Below are 18,876 nucleotides of genomic sequence, written 5' to 3' on the forward strand. Positions count from 1 at the left end.
AAATCCCGTATTTACATATCTGCCACTGTGCAGGAGAATCCGTATAAGTGTTCGAGTGTTCGAACCGTAATGCGCAAGAAATGGTACGGAAACCCCATATTTACATATCTGCCACTGTGCAGGAAAATCCGTATAGGTGTTCGAGTGTTCGAACCGTAATGCGCAAGAAATGGTATGTAAACCCCGTATTTACATATCTGCCACTGTGCAGGAGAATCCGTATAGGTGTTCGTGTGTTCGAACCGTAATGCGCAAGAAATGGTACGGAAACCCCGTATTTACATATCTGCCACTGTGCAGGAGAATCCGTATAGGTGTTCGAGTGTTCGTACCGTAATGCGCAAGAAATGGTATGTAAACCCCGTATTTACATATCTGCCACTGTGCAGGAGAATCCGTATAGGTGTTCGAGTGTTCGAACCGTAATGCGCAAGAAATGGTATGTAAACCCCGTATTTACATATCTGCCACTGTGCAGGAGAATCCGTATAGGTGTTCGAGTGTTCGAACCGTAATGCGCAAGAAACGGTACGGAAACACCGTATTTACGTATCTGCCACTGTGCAAGAGAATCCGTATTGGTGTTCTAGTGTTCGAACCGTAATGCGCAAGAAATGGTACGGAAACCCCGTATTTACATATCTGCCACTGTGCAGGAGAATCCGTATAGGTGTTCGAGTGTTCGAACCGTAATGCGCAAGAAATGGTACGGAAACCCCGTATTTACATATCTGCCACCGTGCAGGAGAATCCGTATAGGTGTTCGAGTGTTCGAACCGTAATGCGCAAGAAATGGTATGTAAACCCCGTATTTACATATCTGCCACTGTGCAGGAAAATCCTTTTAGGTGCTCGAGTGTTCGAACCGTAATGTGCAAGAAATGGTCCCGAAACCCCGTATTTACATATCTGCCACTGTGCAGGAGAATCCGTATAGGTGTTCGAGTGTTTGAACCGTAATGCGCAAGAAATGGTATGTAAACCCCGTATTTAAATATCTGCCACTGTGCAGGAGAATCCGTATAGGTGTTCGAGTGTTCGAACCGTAATGCGCAAGAAATGGTACGGAAACCCCGTATTTACATATCTGCCACTGTGCAGGAGAATCCGTATAGGTGTTCGAGTGTTCGAACCGTAATGTGCAAGAAATGGTACGAAAACCCCGTATTTACATATCTGCCACTTTGCAGGAGAATCCGTATAGGTGTTCGAGAGTTCGAACCGTAATGCGCAAGAAATGGTACCGAAACCCCGTATTTACATATCTGCCACTGTGCAGGAGAATCCGTATAGTTGTTCGAGTGTTCGAACCGTAATGCGCAAGAAATGGTATGTAAACCCCGTATTTACATATCTGCCACTGTGCAGGAGAATCCGTATAAGTGTTCGAGTGTTCGAACCGTAATGCGCAAGAAATGGTACGGAAACACCGTATTTACATATCTGCCACTGTGCAGGAGAATCCGTATAGGTGTTCAAGTGTTCGAACCGTAATGCGCAAGAAATTGTATGTAAACCCCGTATTTACATATCTGCCACTGTGCAGGAGAATCCGTATAGGTGTTCGAGTGTTCGAACCGTAATGCGCAAGAAATGGTATGTAAACCCCGTATTTACATATCTGCCACTGTGCAGGAGAATCCGTATAGGTGTTCGAGTGTTCGAACCGTAATGCGCAAGAAATGGTACGGAAACCCCGTATTTACATATCTGCCACTGTGCAGGAGAATCCGTATAGGTGTTCGAGTGTTCGAACCGTAATGTGCAAGAAATGGTACGGAAACCCCGTATTTACATATCTGCCACTGTGCAGGAGAATCCGTATAGGTGTTCGAGTGTTCGAACCGTAATGCGCAAGAAATGGTATGTAAACCCCGTATTTACATATCTGCCACTGTGCAGGAGAATCCGTATAGGTGTTCGTGTGTTCGAACCGTAATGCGCAAGAAATGGTACGGAAACCCCGTATTTACATATCTGCCACTGTGCAGGAGAATCCGTATAGGTGTTCGAGTGTTCGTTCCGTAATGCGCAAGAAATGGTATGTAAACCCCGTATTTACATATCTGCCACTGTGCAGGAGAATCCGTATAGGTTTTCGAGTGTTCGAATCGTAATGCGCAAGAAATGGTATGTAAACCCCGTATTTACATATCTGCCACTGTGCAGGAGAATCCGTATAGGTGTTCGAGTGTTCGAACCGTAATGCGCAAGAAATGGTACGGAAACCCCGTATTTACGTATCTGCCACTATGCAAGAGAATCCGTATTGGTGTTCTAGTGTTCCAACCGTAATGCGCAAGAAATGGTACGGAAACCCCGTATTTACATATCTGCCACTGTGCAGGAGAATCCGTATAGGTGTTCGAGTGTTCGAACCGTAATGCGCAAGAAATGGTACGGAAACCCCGTATTTACATATCTGCCACCGTGCAGGAGAATCCGTATAGGTGTTCGAGTGTTCGAACCGTAATGCGCAAGAAATGGTACGGAAACCCCATATTTACATATCTGCCACTGTGCAGGAGAATCCGTATAGGTGTTCGAGTGTTCGAACCGTAATGCGCAAGAAATGGTACGGAAACCCCGTATTTACATATCTGCCACTGTGCAGGAGAATCCGTATAGGTGTTCGAGTGTTCGTACCGTAATGCGCAAGAAATGGTATGTAAACCCCGTATTTACATATCTGCCACTGTGCAGGAGAATCCGTATAGGTTTTCGAGTGTTCGAATCGTAATGCGCAAGAAATGGTATGTAAACCCCGTATTTACATATCTGCCACTGTGCAGGAGAATCCGTATAGGTGTTCGAGTGTTCGAACCGTAATGCGCAAGAAATGGTACGGAAACCCCGTATTTACGTATCTGCCACTGTGCAAGAGAATCCGTATTGGTGTTCTAGTGTTCGAACCGTAATGCGCAAGAAATGGTACGGAAACCCCGTATTTACATATCTGCCACTGTGCAGGAGAATCCGTATAGGTGTTCGAGTGTTCGAACCGTAATGCGCAAGAAATGGTACGGAAACCCCGTATTTACATATCTGCCACTGTGCAGGAGAATCCGTATAGGTGTTCGAGTGTTCGAACCGTAATGCGCAAGAAATGGTACCGAAACCCCGTATTTACATATCTGCCACTGTGTAGGAGAATCCGTATAGGTGTTCGAGTGTTCGAACCGTAATGCGCAAGAAATGGTATGTAAATCCCGTATTTACATATCTGCCACTGTGCAGGAGAATCCGTATAAGTGTTCGAGTGTTCGAACCGTAATGCGCAAGAAATGGTACGGAAACCCCATATTTACATATCTGCCACTGTGCAGGAAAATCCGTATAGGTGTTCGAGTGTTCGAACCGTAATGCGCAAGAAATGGTATGTAAACCCCGTATTTACATATCTGCCACTGTGCAGGAGAATCCGTATAGGTGTTCGTGTGTTCGAACCGTAATGCGCAAGAAATGGTACGGAAACCCCGTATTTACATATCTGCCACTGTGCAGGAGAATCCGTATAGGTGTTCGAGTGTTCGTACCGTAATGCGCAAGAAATGGTATGTAAACCCCGTATTTACATATCTGCCACTGTGCAGGAGAATCCGTATAGGTGTTCGAGTGTTCGAACCGTAATGCGCAAGAAATGGTATGTAAACCCCGTATTTACATATCTGCCACTGTGCAGGAGAATCCGTATAGGTGTTCGAGTGTTCGAACCGTAATGCGCAAGAAACGGTACGGAAACACCGTATTTACGTATCTGCCACTGTGCAAGAGAATCCGTATTGGTGTTCTAGTGTTCGAACCGTAATGCGCAAGAAATGGTACGGAAACCCCGTATTTACATATCTGCCACTGTGCAGGAGAATCCGTATAGGTGTTCGAGTGTTCGAACCGTAATGCGCAAGAAATGGTACGGAAACCCCGTATTTACATATCTGCCACCGTGCAGGAGAATCCGTATAGGTGTTCGAGTGTTCGAACCGTAATGCGCAAGAAATGGTATGTAAACCCCGTATTTACATATCTGCCACTGTGCAGGAAAATCCATTTAGGTGCTCGAGTGTTCGAACCGTAATGTGCAAGAAATGGTCCCGAAACCCCGTATTTACATATCTGCCACTGTGCAGGAGAATCCGTATAGGTGTTCGAGTGTTTGAACCGTAATGCGCAAGAAATGGTATGTAAACCCCGTATTTAAATATCTGCCACTGTGCAGGAGAATCCGTATAGGTGTTCGAGTGTTCGAACCGTAATGCGCAAGAAATGGTACGGAAACCCCGTATTTACATATCTGCCACTGTGCAGGAGAATCCGTATAGGTGTTCGAGTGTTCGAACCGTAATGTGCAAGAAATGGTACGAAAACCCCGTATTTACATATCTGCCACTATGCAGGAGAATCCGTATAGGTGTTCGAGAGTTCGAACCGTAATGCGCAAGAAATGGTACCGAAACCCCGTATTTACATATCTGCCACTGTGCAGGAGAATCCGTATAGTTGTTCGAGTGTTCGAACCGTAATGCGCAAGAAATGGTATGTAAACCCCGTATTTACATATCTGCCACTGTGCAGGAGAATCCGTATAGGTGTTCAAGTGTTCGAACCGTAATGCGCAAGAAATTGTATGTAAACCCCGTATTTACATATCTGCCACTGTGCAGGAGAATCCGTATAGGTGTTCGAGTGTTCGAACCGTAATGCGCAAGAAATGGTATGTAAACCCCGTATTTACATATCTGCCACTGTGCAGGAGAATCCGTATAGGTGTTCGAGTGTTCGAACCGTAATGCGCAAGAAATGGTACGGAAACCCCGTATTTACATATCTGCCACTGTGCAGGAGAATCCGTATAGGTGTTCGAGTGTTCGAACCGTAATGTGCAAGAAATGGTACGGAAACCCCGTATTTACATATCTGCCACTGTGCAGGAGAATCCGTATAGGTGTTCGAGTGTTCGAACCGTAATGCGCAAGAAATGGTATGTAAACCCCGTATTTACATATCTGCCACTGTGCAGGAGAATCCGTATAGGTGTTCGTGTGTTCGAACCGTAATGCGCAAGAAATGGTACGGAAACCCCGTATTTACATATCTGCCACTGTGCAGGAGAATCCGTATAGGTGTTCGAGTGTTCGTTCCGTAATGCGCAAGAAATGGTATGTAAACCCCGTATTTACATATCTGCCACTGTGCAGGAGAATCCGTATAGGTTTTCGAGTGTTCGAATCGTAATGCGCAAGAAATGGTATGTAAACCCCGTATTTACATATCTGCCACTGTGCAGGAGAATCCGTATAGGTGTTCGAGTGTTCGAACCGTAATGCGCAAGAAATGGTACGGAAACCCCGTATTTACGTATCTGCCACTATGCAAGAGAATCCGTATTGGTGTTCTAGTGTTCCAACCGTAATGCGCAAGAAATGGTACGGAAACCCCGTATTTACATATCTGCCACTGTGCAGGAGAATCCGTATAGGTGTTCGAGTGTTCGAACCGTAATGCGCAAGAAATGGTACGGAAACCCCGTATTTACATATCTGCCACTGTGCAGGAGAATCCGTATAGGTGTTCGAGTGTTCGAACCGTAATGCGCAAGAAATGGTACCGAAACCCCGTATTTACATATCTGCCACTGTGTAGGAGAATCCGTATAGGTGTTCGAGTGTTCGAACCGTAATGCGCAAGAAATGGTATGTAAACCCCGTATTTACATATCTGCCACTGTGCAGGAGAATCCGTATAAGTGTTCGAGTGTTCGAACCGTAATGCGCAAGAAATGGTACGGAAACCCCATATTTACATATCTGCCACTGTGCAGGAAAATCCGTATAGGTGTTCGAGTGTTCGAACCGTAATGCGCAAGAAATGGTATGTAAACCCCGTATTTACATATCTGCCACTGTGCAGGAGAATCCGTATAGGTGTTCGTGTGTTCGAACCGTAATGCGCAAGAAATGGTACGGAAACCCCGTATTTACATATCTGCCACTGTGCAGGAGAATCCGTATAGGTGTTCGAGTGTTCGTACCGTAATGCGCAAGAAATGGTATGTAAACCCCGTATTTACATATCTGCCACTGTGCAGGAGAATCCGTATAGGTGTTCGAGTGTTCGAACCGTAATGCGCAAGAAATGGTATGTAAACCCCGTATTTACATATCTGCCACTGTGCAGGAGAATCCGTATAGGTGTTCGAGTGTTCGAACCGTAATGCGCAAGAAACGGTACGGAAACACCGTATTTACGTATCTGCCACTGTGCAAGAGAATCCGTATTGGTGTTCTAGTGTTCGAACCGTAATGCGCAAGAAATGGTACGGAAACCCCGTATTTACATATCTGCCACCGTGCAGGAGAATCCGTATAGGTGTTCGAGTGTTCGAACCGTAATGCGCAAGAAATGGTACGGAAACCCCGTATTTACATATCTGCCACCGTGCAGGAGAATCCGTATAGGTGTTCGAGTGTTCGAACCGTAATGCGCAAGAAATGGTATGTAAACCCCGTATTTACATATCTGCCACTGTGCAGGAAAATCCATTTAGGTGCTCGAGTGTTCGAACCGTAATGTGCAAGAAATGGTCCCGAAACCCCGTATTTACATATCTGCCACTGTGCAGGAGAATCCGTATAGGTGTTCGAGTGTTTGAACCGTAATGCGCAAGAAATGGAATGTAAACCCCGTATTTAAATATCTGCCACTGTGCAGGAGAATCCGTATAGGTGTTCGAGTGTTCGAACCGTAATGCGCAAGAAATGGTACGGAAACCCCGTATTTACATATCTGCCACTGTGCAGGAGAATCCGTATAGGTGTTCGAGTGTTCGAACCGTAATGTGCAAGAAATGGTACGAAAACCCCGTATTTACATATCTGCCACTATGCAGGAGAATCCGTATAGGTGTTCGAGAGTTCGAACCGTAATGCGCAAGAAATGGTACCGAAACCCCGTATTTACATATCTGCCACTGTGCAGGAGAATCCGTATAGTTGTTCGAGTGTTCGAACCGTAATGCGCAAGAAATGGTATGTAAACCCCGTATTTACATATCTGCCACTGTGCAGGAGAATCCGTATAAGTGTTCGAGTGTTCGAACCGTAATGCGCAAGAAATGGTACGGAAACACCGTATTTACATATCTGCCACTGTGCAGGAGAATCCGTATAGGTGTTCAAGTGTTCGAACCGTAATGCGCAAGAAATTGTATGTAAACCCCGTATTTACATATCTGCCACTGTGCAGGAGAATCCGTATAGGTGTTCGAGTGTTCGAACCGTAATGCGCAAGAAATGGTATGTAAACCCCGTATTTACATATCTGCCACTGTGCAGGAGAATCCGTATAGGTGTTCGAGTGTTCGAACCGTAATGCGCAAGAAATGGTACGGAAACCCCGTATTTACATATCTGCCACTGTGCAGGAGAATCCGTATAGGTGTTCGAGTGTTCGAACCGTAATGTGCAAGAAATGGTACGGAAACCCCGTATTTACATATCTGCCACTGTGCAGGAGAATCCGTATAGGTGTTCGAGTGTTCGAACCGTAATGCGCAAGAAATGGTACGGAAACCCCATATTTACATATCTGCCACTGTGCAGGAGAATCCGTATAGGTGTTCGAGTGTTCGAACCGTAATGCGCAAGAAATGGTATGTAAACCCCGTATTTACATATCTGCCACTGTGCAGGAGAATCCGTATAAGTGTTCGAGTGTTCGAACCGTAATGCGCAAGAAATGGTACGGAAACCCCATATTTACATATCTGCCACTGTGCAGGAGAATCCGTATAGGTGTTCGAGTGTTCGAACCGTAATGCGCAAGAAATGGTATGGAAACCCCGTATTTACATATCTGCCACTGTGCAGGAGAATCCGTATAGGTGTTCGTGTGTTCGAACCGTAATGCGCAAGAAATGGTACGGAAACCCCGTATTTACATATCTGCCACTGTGCAGGAGAATCCGTATAGGTGTTCGAGTGTTCGTACCGTAATGCGCAAGAAATGGTATGTAAACCCCGTATTTACATATCTGCCACTGTGCAGGAGAATCCGTATAGGTTTTCGAGTGTTCGAATCGTAATGCGCAAGAAATGGTATGTAAACCCCGTATTTACATATCTGCCACTGTGCAGGAGAATCCGTATAGGTGTTCGAGTGTTCGAACCGTAATGCGCAAGAAATGGTACGGAAACCCCGTATTTACGTATCTGCCACTGTGCAAGAGAATCCGTATTGGTGTTCTAGTGTTCGAACCGTAATGCGCAAGAAATGGTACGGAAACCCCGTATTTACATATCTGCCACTGTGCAGGAGAATCCGTATAGGTGTTCGAGTGTTCGAACCGTAATGCGCAAGAAATGGTACGGAAACCCCGTATTTACATATCTGCCACTGTGCAGGAGAATCCGTATAGGTGTTCGAGTGTTCGAACCGTAATGCGCAAGAAATGGTACCGAAACCCCGTATTTACATATCTGCCACTGTGCAGGAGAATCCGTATAGGTGTTCGAGTGTTCGAACCGTAATGCGCAAGAAATGGTATGTAAACCCCGTATTTACATATCTGCCACTGTGCAGGAGAATCCGTATAAGTGTTCAAGTGTTCGAACCGTAATGCGCAAGAAATGGTACGGAAACCCCATATTTACATATCTGCCACTGTGCAGGAGAATCCGTATAGGTGTTCGAGTGTTCGAACCGTAATGCGCAAGAAATGGTATGTAAACCCCGTATTTACATATCTGCCACTGTGCAGGAGAATCCGTATAGGTGTTCGTGTGTTCGAACCGTAATGCGCAAGAAATGGTACGGAAACCCCGTATTTACATATCTGCCACTGTGCAGGAGAATCCGTATAGGTGTTCGAGTGTTCGAACCGTAATGCGCAAGAAATGGTACGGAAACACCGTATTTACATATCTGCCACTGTGCAGGAGAATCCGTATAGGTGTTCGTGTGTTCGAACCGTAATGCGCAAGAAATGGTACGGAAACCCCGTATTTACATATCTGCCACTGTGCAGGAGAATCCGTATAGGTGTTCGAGTGTTCGTACCGTAATGCGCAAGAAATGGTATGTAAACCCCGTATTTACATATCTGCCACTGTGCAGGAGAATCCGTATAGGTGTTCGAGTGTTCGAACCGTAATGCGCAAGAAATGGTATGTAAACCCCGTATTTACATATCTGCCACTGTGCAGGAGAATCCGTATAGGTGTTCGAGTGTTCGAACCGTAATGCGCAAGAAATGGTACGGAAACCACGTATTTACGTATCTGCCACTGTGCAAGAGAATCCGTATTGGTGTTCTAGTGTTCGAACCGTAATGCGCAAGAAATGGTACGGAAACCCCGTATTTACATATCTGCCACTGTGCAGGAGAATCCGTATAGGTGTTCGAGTGTTCGAACCGTAATGCGCAAGAAATGGTACGGAAACCCCGTATTTACATATCTGCCACCGTGCAGGAGAATCCGTATAGGTGTTCGAGTGTTCGAACCGTAATGCGCAAGAAATGGTATGTAAACCCCGTATTTACATATCTGCCACTGTGCAGGAAAATCCATTTAGGTGCTCGAGTGTTCGAACCGTAATGTGCAAGAAATGGTCCCGAAACCCCGTATTTACATATCTGCCACTGTGCAGGAGAATCCGTATAGGTGTTCGAGTGTTCGAACCGTAATGCGCAAGAAATGGTATGTAAACCCCGTATTTACATATCTGCCACTGTGCAGGAGAATCCGTATAAGTGTTCGAGTGTTCGAACCGTAATGCGCAAGAAATGGTACGGAAACACCGTATTTACATATCTGCCACTGTGCAGGAGAATCCGTATAGGTGTTCAAGTGTTCGAACCGTAATGCGCAAGAAATTGTATGTAAACCCCGTATTTACATATCTGCCACTGTGCAGGAGAATCCGTATAGGTGTTCGAGTGTTCGAACCGTAATGCGCAAGAAATGGTATGTAAACCCCGTATTTACATATCTGCCACTGTGCAGGAGAATCCGTATAGGTGTTCGAGTGTTCGAACCGTAATGCGCAAGAAATGGTACGGAAACCCCGTATTTACATATCTGCCACTGTGCAGGAGAATCCGTATAGGTGTTCGAGTGTTCGAACCGTAATGTGCAAGAAATGGTACGGAAACCCCGTATTTACATATCTGCCACTGTGCAGGAGAATCCGTATAGGTGTTCGAGTGTTCGAACCGTAATGCGCAAGAAATGGTACGGAAACCCCATATTTACATATCTGCCACTGTGCAGGAGAATCCGTATAGGTGTTCGAGTGTTCGAACCGTAATGCGCAAGAAATGGTATGTAAACCCCGTATTTACATATCTGCCACTGTGCAGGAGAATCCGTATAAGTGTTCGAGTGTTCGAACCGTAATGCGCAAGAAATGGTACGGAAACCCCATATTTACATATCTGCCACTGTGCAGGAGAATCCGTATAGGTGTTCGAGTGTTCGAACCGTAATGCGCAAGAAATGGTATGGAAACCCCGTATTTACATATCTGCCACTGTGCAGGAGAATCCGTATAGGTGTTCGTGTGTTCGAACCGTAATGCGCAAGAAATGGTACGGAAACCCCGTATTTACATATCTGCCACTGTGCAGGAGAATCCGTATAGGTGTTCGAGTGTTCGTACCGTAATGCGCAAGAAATGGTATGTAAACCCCGTATTTACATATCTGCCACTGTGCAGGAGAATCCGTATAGGTTTTCGAGTGTTCGAATCGTAATGCGCAAGAAATGGTATGTAAACCCCGTATTTACATATCTGCCACTGTGCAGGAGAATCCGTATAGGTGTTCGAGTGTTCGAACCGTAATGCGCAAGAAATGGTACGGAAACCCCGTATTTACGTATCTGCCACTGTGCAAGAGAATCCGTATTGGTGTTCTAGTGTTCGAACCGTAATGCGCAAGAAATGGTACGGAAACCCCGTATTTACATATCTGCCACTGTGCAGGAGAATCCGTATAGGTGTTCGAGTGTTCGAACCGTAATGCGCAAGAAATGGTACGGAAACCCCGTATTTACATATCTGCCACTGTGCAGGAGAATCCGTATAGGTGTTCGAGTGTTCGAACCGTAATGCGCAAGAAATGGTACCGAAACCCCGTATTTACATATCTGCCACTGTGCAGGAGAATCCGTATAGGTGTTCGAGTGTTCGAACCGTAATGCGCAAGAAATGGTATGTAAACCCCGTATTTACATATCTGCCACTGTGCAGGAGAATCCGTATAAGTGTTCGAGTGTTCGAACCGTAATGCGCAAGAAATGGTACGGAAACCCCATATTTACATATCTGCCACTGTGCAGGAGAATCCGTATAGGTGTTCGAGTGTTCGAACCGTAATGCGCAAGAAATGGTATGTAAACCCCGTATTTACATATCTGCCACTGTGCAGGAGAATCCGTATAGGTGTTCGTGTGTTCGAACCGTAATGCGCAAGAAATGGTACGGAAACCCCGTATTTACATATCTGCCACTGTGCAGGAGAATCCGTATAGGTGTTCGAGTGTTCGAACCGTAATGCGCAAGAAATGGTACGGAAACACCGTATTTACATATCTGCCACTGTGCAGGAGAATCCGTATAGGTGTTCGTGTGTTCGAACCGTAATGCGCAAGAAATGGTACGGAAACCCCGTATTTACATATCTGCCACTGTGCAGGAGAATCCGTATAGGTGTTCGAGTGTTCGTACCGTAATGCGCAAGAAATGGTATGTAAACCCCGTATTTACATATCTGCCACTGTGCAGGAGAATCCGTATAGGTGTTCGAGTGTTCGAACCGTAATGCGCAAGAAATGGTATGTAAACCCCGTATTTACATATCTGCCACTGTGCAGGAGAATCCGTATAGGTGTTCGAGTGTTCGAACCGTAATGCGCAAGAAATGGTACGGAAACCACGTATTTACGTATCTGCCACTGTGCAAGAGAATCCGTATTGGTGTTCTAGTGTTCGAACCGTAATGCGCAAGAAATGGTACGGAAACCCCGTATTTACATATCTGCCACTGTGCAGGAGAATCCGTATAGGTGTTCGAGTGTTCGAACCGTAATGCGCAAGAAATGGTACGGAAACCCCGTATTTACATATCTGTCACCGTGCAGGAGAATCCGTATAGGTGTTCGAGTGTTCGAACCGTAATGCGCAAGAAATGGTATGTAAACCCCGTATTTACATATCTGCCACTGTGCAGGAAAATCCATTTAGGTGCTCGAGTGTTCGAACCGTAATGTGCAAGAAATGGTCCCGAAACCCCGTATTTACATATCTGCCACTGTGCAGGAGAATCCGTATAGGTGTTCGAGTGTTCGAACCGTAATGCGCAAGAAATGGTATGTAAACCCCGTATTTACATATCTGCCACTGTGCAGGAGAATCCGTATAAGTGTTCGAGTGTTCGAACCGTAATGCGCAAGAAATGGTACGGAAACACCGTATTTACATATCTGCCACTGTGCAGGAGAATCCGTATAGGTGTTCAAGTGTTCGAACCGTAATGCGCAAGAAATTGTATGTAAACCCCGTATTTACATATCTGCCACTGTGCAGGAGAATCCGTATAGGTGTTCGAGTGTTCGAACCGTAATGCGCAAGAAATGGTATGTAAACCCCGTATTTACATATCTGCCACTGTGCAGGAGAATCCGTATAGGTGTTCGAGTGTTCGAACCGTAATGCGCAAGAAATGGTACGGAAACCCCGTATTTACATATCTGCCACTGTGCAGGAGAATCCGTATAGGTGTTCGTGTGTTCGAACCGTAATGCGCAAGAAATGGTACGGAAACCCCATACTTACATATCTGCCACTGTGCAGGAGAATCCGTATAGGTGTTCGAGTGTTCGAACCGTAATGCGCAAGAAATGGTATGTAAACCCCGTATTTACATATCTGCCACTGTGCAGGAGAATCCGTATAGGTGTTCGAGTGGTCGTACCGTAATGCGCAAGAAATGGTATGTAAACCCCGTATTTACATATCTGCCACTGTGCAGGAGAATCCGTATAGGTGTTCGAGTGTTCGAACCGTAATGCGCAAGAAACGGTACGGAAACACCGTATTTACGTATCTGCCACTGTGCAAGAGAATCCGTATTGGTGTTCTAGTGTTCGAACCGTAATGCGCAAGAAATGGTACGGAAACCCCGTATTTACATATCTGCCACCGTGCAGGAGAATCCGTATAGGTGTTCGAGTGTTCGAACCGTAATGCGCAAGAAATGGTACGGAAACCCCGTATTTACATATCTGCCACCGTGCAGGAGAATCCGTATAGGTGTTCGAGTGTTCGAACCGTAATGCGCAAGAAATGGTATGTAAACCCCGTATTTACATATCTGCCACTGTGCAGGAGAATCCGTATAGGTTTTCGAGTGTTCGAATCGTAATGCGCAAGAAATGGTATGTAAACCCCGTATTTACATATCTGCCACTGTGCAGGAGAATCCGTATAGGTGTTCGAGTGTTCGAACCGTAATGCGCAAGAAATGGTACGGAAACCCCATATTTACGTATCTGCCACTGTGCAAGAGAATCCGTATTGGTGTTCTAGTGTTCGAACCGTAATGCGCAAGAAATGGTACGGAAACCCCGTATTTACATATCTGCCACTGTGCAGGAGAATCCGTATAGGTGTTCGAGTGATCGAACCGTAATGCGCAAGAAATGGTACGGAAACCCCGTATTTACATATCTGCCACTGTGCAGGAGAATCCGTATAGGTGTTCGAGTGTTCGAACCGTAATGCGCAAGAAATGGTACCGAAACCCCGTATTTACATATCTGCCACTGTGTAGGAGAATCCGTATAGGTGTTCGAGTGTTCGAACCGTAATGCGCAAGAAATGGTATGTAAACCCCGTATTTACATATCTGCCACTGTGCAGGAGAATCCGTATAAGTGTTCGAGTGTTCGAACCGTAATGCGCAAGAAATGGTACGGAAACCCCATATTTACATATCTGCCACTGTGCAGGAAAATCCGTATAGGTGTTCGAGTGTTCGAACCGTAATGCGCAAGAAATGGTATGTAAACCCCGTATTTACATATCTGCCACTGTGCAGGAGAATCCGTATAGGTGTTCGTGTGTTCGAACCGTAATGCGCAAGAAATGGTACGGAAACCCCGTATTTACATATCTGCCACTGTGCAGGAGAATCCGTATAGGTGTTCGAGTGTTCGTACCGTAATGCGCAAGAAATGGTATGTAAACCCCGTATTTACATATCTGCCACTGTGCAGGAGAATCCGTATAGGTGTTCGAGTGTTCGAACCGTAATGCGCAAGAAATGGTATGTAAACCCCGTATTTACATATCTGCCACTGTGCAGGAGAATCCGTATAGGTGTTCGAGTGTTCGAACCGTAATGCGCAAGAAACGGTACGGAAACACCGTATTTACGTATCTGCCACTGTGCAAGAGAATCCGTATTGGTGTTCTAGTGTTCGAACCGTAATGCGCAAGAAATGGTACGGAAACCCCGTATTTACATATCTGCCACCGTGCAGGAGAATCCGTATAGGTGTTCGAGTGTTCGAACCGTAATGCGCAAGAAATGGTACGGAAACCCCGTATTTACATATCTGCCACCGTGCAGGAGAATCCGTATAGGTGTTCGAGTGTTCGAACCGTAATGCGCAAGAAATGGTATGTAAACCCCGTATTTACATATCTGCCACTGTGCAGGAAAATCCATTTAGGTGCTCGAGTGTTCGAACCGTAATGTGCAAGAAATGGTCCCGAAACCCCGTATTTACATATCTGCCACTGTGCAGGAGAATCCGTATAGGTGTTCGAGTGTTTGAACCGTAATGCGCAAGAAATGGTATGTAAACCCCGTATTTAAATATCTGCCACTGTGCAGGAGAATCCGTATAGGTGTTCGAGTGTTCGAACCGTAATGCGCAAGAAATGGTACGGAAACCCCGTATTTACATATCTGCCACTGTGCAGGAGAATCCGTATAGGTGTTCGAGTGTTCGAACCGTAATGTGCAAGAAATGGTACGAAAACCCCGTATTTACATATCTGCCACTATGCAGGAGAATCCGTATAGGTGTTCGAGAGTTCGAACCGTAATGCGCAAGAAATGGTACCGAAACCCCATATTTACATATCTGCCACTGTGCAGGAGAATCCGTATAGTTGTTCGAGTGTTCGAACCGTAATGCGCAAGAAATGGTATGTAAACCCCGTATTTACATATCTGCCACTGTGCAGGAGAATCCGTATAAGTGTTCGAGTGTTCGAACCGTAATGCGCAAGAAATGGTACGGAAACACCGTATTTACATATCTGCCACTGTGCAGGAGAATCCGTATAGGTGTTCAAGTGTTCGAACCGTAATGCGCAAGAAATTGTATGTAAACCCCGTATTTACATATCTGCCACTGTGCAGGAGAATCCGTATAGGTGTTCGAGTGTTCGAACCGTAATGCGCAAGAAATGGTATGTAAACCCCGTATTTACATATCTGCCACTGTGCAGGAGAATCCGTATAGGTGTTCGAGTGTTCGAACCGTAATGCGCAAGAAATGGTACGGAAACCCCGTATTTACATATCTGCCACTGTGCAGGAGAATCCGTATAGGTGTTCGAGTGTTCGAACCGTAATGTGCAAGAAATGGTACGGAAACCCCGTATTTACATATCTGCCACTGTGCAGGAGAATCCGTATAGGTGTTCGAGTGTTCGAACCGTAATGCGCAAGAAATGGTATGTAAACCCCGTATTTACATATCTGCCACTGTGCAGGAGAATCCGTATAGGTGTTCGTGTGTTCGAACCGTAATGCGCAAGAAATGGTACGGAAACCCCGTATTTACATATCTGCCACTGTGCAGGAGCATCCGTATAGGTGTTCGAGTGTTCGTACCGTAATGCGCAAGAAATGGTATGTAAACCCCGTATTTACATATCTGCCACTGTGCAGGAGAATCCGTATAGGTTTTCGAGTGTTCGAATCGTAATGCGCAAGAAATGGTATGTAAACCCCGTATTTACATATCTGCCACTGTGCAGGAGAATCCGTATAGGTGTTCGAGTGTTCGAACCGTAATGCGCAAGAAATGGTACGGAAACCCCATATTTACGTATCTGCCACTGTGCAAGAGAATCCGTATTGGTGTTCTAGTGTTCGAACCGTAATGCGCAAGAAATGGTACGGAAACCCCGTATTTACATATCTGCCACTGTGCAGGAGAATCCGTATAGGTGTTCGAGTGATCGAACCGTAATGCGCAAGAAATGGTACGGAAACCCCGTATTTACATATCTGCCACTGTGCAGGAGAATCCGTATAGGTGTTCGAGTGTTCGAACCGTAATGCGCAAGAAATGGTACCGAAACCCCGTATTTACATATCTGCCACTGTGTAGGAGAATCCGTATAGGTGTTCGAGTGTTCGAACCGTAATGCGCAAGAAATGGTATGTAAACCCCGTATTTACATATCTGCCACTGTGCAGGAGAATCCGTATAAGTGTTCGAGTGTTCGAACCGTAATGCGCAAGAAATGGTACGGAAACCCCATATTTACATATCTGCCACTGTGCAGGAAAATCCGTATAGGTGTTCGAGTGTTCGAACCGTAATGCGCAAGAAATGGTATGTAAACCCCGTATTTACATATCTGCCACTGTGCAGGAGAATCCGTATAGGTGTTCGAGTGTTCGAACCGTAATGTGCAAGAAATGGTACGAAAACCCCGTATTTACATATCTGCCACTATGCAGGAGAATCCGTATAGGTGTTCGAGAGTTCGAACCGTAATGCGCAAGAAATGGTACCGAAACCCCGTATTTACATATCTGCCACTGTGCAGGAGAATCCGTATAGTTGTTCGAGTGTTCGAACCGTAATGCGCAAGAAATGGTATGTAAACCCCGTATTTACATATCTGCCACTGTGCAGGAGAATCCGTATAAGTGTTCGAGTGTTCGAACCGTAATGCGCAAGAAATGGTACGGAAACACCGTATTTACATATCTGCCACTGTGCAGGAGAATCCGTATAGGTGTTCAAGTGTTCGAACCGTAATGCGCAAGAAATTGTATGTAAACCCCGTATTTACATATCTGCCACTGTGCAGGAGAATCCGTATAGGTGTTCGAGTGTTCGAACCGTAATGCGCAAGAAATGGTATGTAAACCCCGTATTTACATATCTGCCACTGTGCAGGAGAATCCGTATAGGTGTTCGAGTGTTCGAACCGTAATGCGCAAGAAATGGTACGGAAACCCCGTATTTACATATCTGCCACTGTGCAGGAGAATCCGTATAGGTGTTCGTGTGTTCGAACCGTAATGCGCAAGAAATGGTACGGAAACCCCGTATTTACATATCTGCCACTGTGCAGGAGCATCCGTATAGGTGTTCGAGTGTTCGTACCGTAATGCGCAAGAAATGGTATGTAAACCCCGTATTTACATATCTGCCACTGTGCAGGAGAATCCGTATAGGTTTTCGAGTGTTCGAATCGTAATGCGCAAGAAATGGTATGTAAACCCCGTATTTACATATCTGCCACTGTGCAGGAGAATCCGTATAGGTGTTCGAGTGTTCGAACCGTAATGCGCAAGAAATGGTACGGAAACCGCGTATTTACGTATCTGCCACTGTGCAAGAGAATCCGTATTGGTGTTCTAGTGTTCGAACCGTAATGCGCAAGAAATGGTATGGAAACCCCGTATTTACATATCTGCCACTGTGCAGGAGAATCCGTATAGGTGTTCGAGTGATCGAACCGTAATGCGCAAGAAATGGTACGGAAACCCCGTATTTACATATCTGCCACTGTGCAGGAGAATCCGTATAGGTGTTCGAGTGTTCGAACCGTAATGTGCAAGAAATGGTACCGAAACCCCGTATTTACATATCTGCCACTGTGTAGGAGAATCCGTATAGGTGTTCGAGTGTTCGAACCGTAATGCGCAAGAAATGGTATGTAAACCCCGTATTTACATATCTGCCACTGTGCAGGAGAATCCGTATAAGTGTTCGAGTGTTCGAACCGTAATGCGCAAGAAATGGTACGGAAACCCCATATTTACATATCTGCCACTGTGCAGGAAAATCCGTATAGGTGTCCGAGTGTTCGAACCGTAATGCGCAAGAAATGGTATGTAAACCCCGTATTTACATATCTGCCACTGTGCAGGAGAATCCGTATAGGTGTTCGTGTGTTCGAACCGTAATGCGCAAGAAATGGTACGGAAACCCCGTATTTACATATCTGCCACTATGCAGGAGAATCCGTATAGGTGTTCGAGTGTTCGTACCGTAATGCGCAAGAAATGGTATGTAAACCCCGTATTTACATATCTGCCACTGTGCAGGAGAATCCGTATAGGTGTTCGAGTGTTCGAACCGTAATGCGCAAGAAATGGTATGTAAACCCCGTATTTACATATCTGCCACTGTGCAGGAGAATCCGTATAGGTGTTCGAGTGTTCGAACCGTAATGCGCAAGAAACGGTACGGAAACACCGTATTTAAGTATCTGCCACTGTGCAAGAGAATCCGTATTGGTGTTCTAGTGTTCGAACCGTAATGCGCAAGAAATGGTACGGAAACCCCGTATTTACATATCTGTCACTGTGCAGGAGAATCCGTATAGGTGTTCGAGTGTTCGAACCGTAATGCGCAAGAAATGGTACGGAAACCCCGTATTTACATATCTGCCACTGTGCAGGAGAATCCGTATAGGTGTTCGAGTGTTCGAACCGTAATGCGCAAGAATGGTACGGAAACCCCGTATTTACATATCTGCCACTGTGCAGGAGAATCCGTATAGGTGTTCGAGTGTTCGAACCGTAATGCGCAAGAAATGGTACCGAAACCCCGT

This window comes from Camellia sinensis, chromosome 13, assembly GCF_055761805.1.
Source record: "Camellia sinensis isolate YWXY chromosome 13, ASM5576180v1, whole genome shotgun sequence".
Lineage (NCBI taxonomy): Eukaryota > Viridiplantae > Streptophyta > Magnoliopsida > Ericales > Theaceae > Camellia > Camellia sinensis.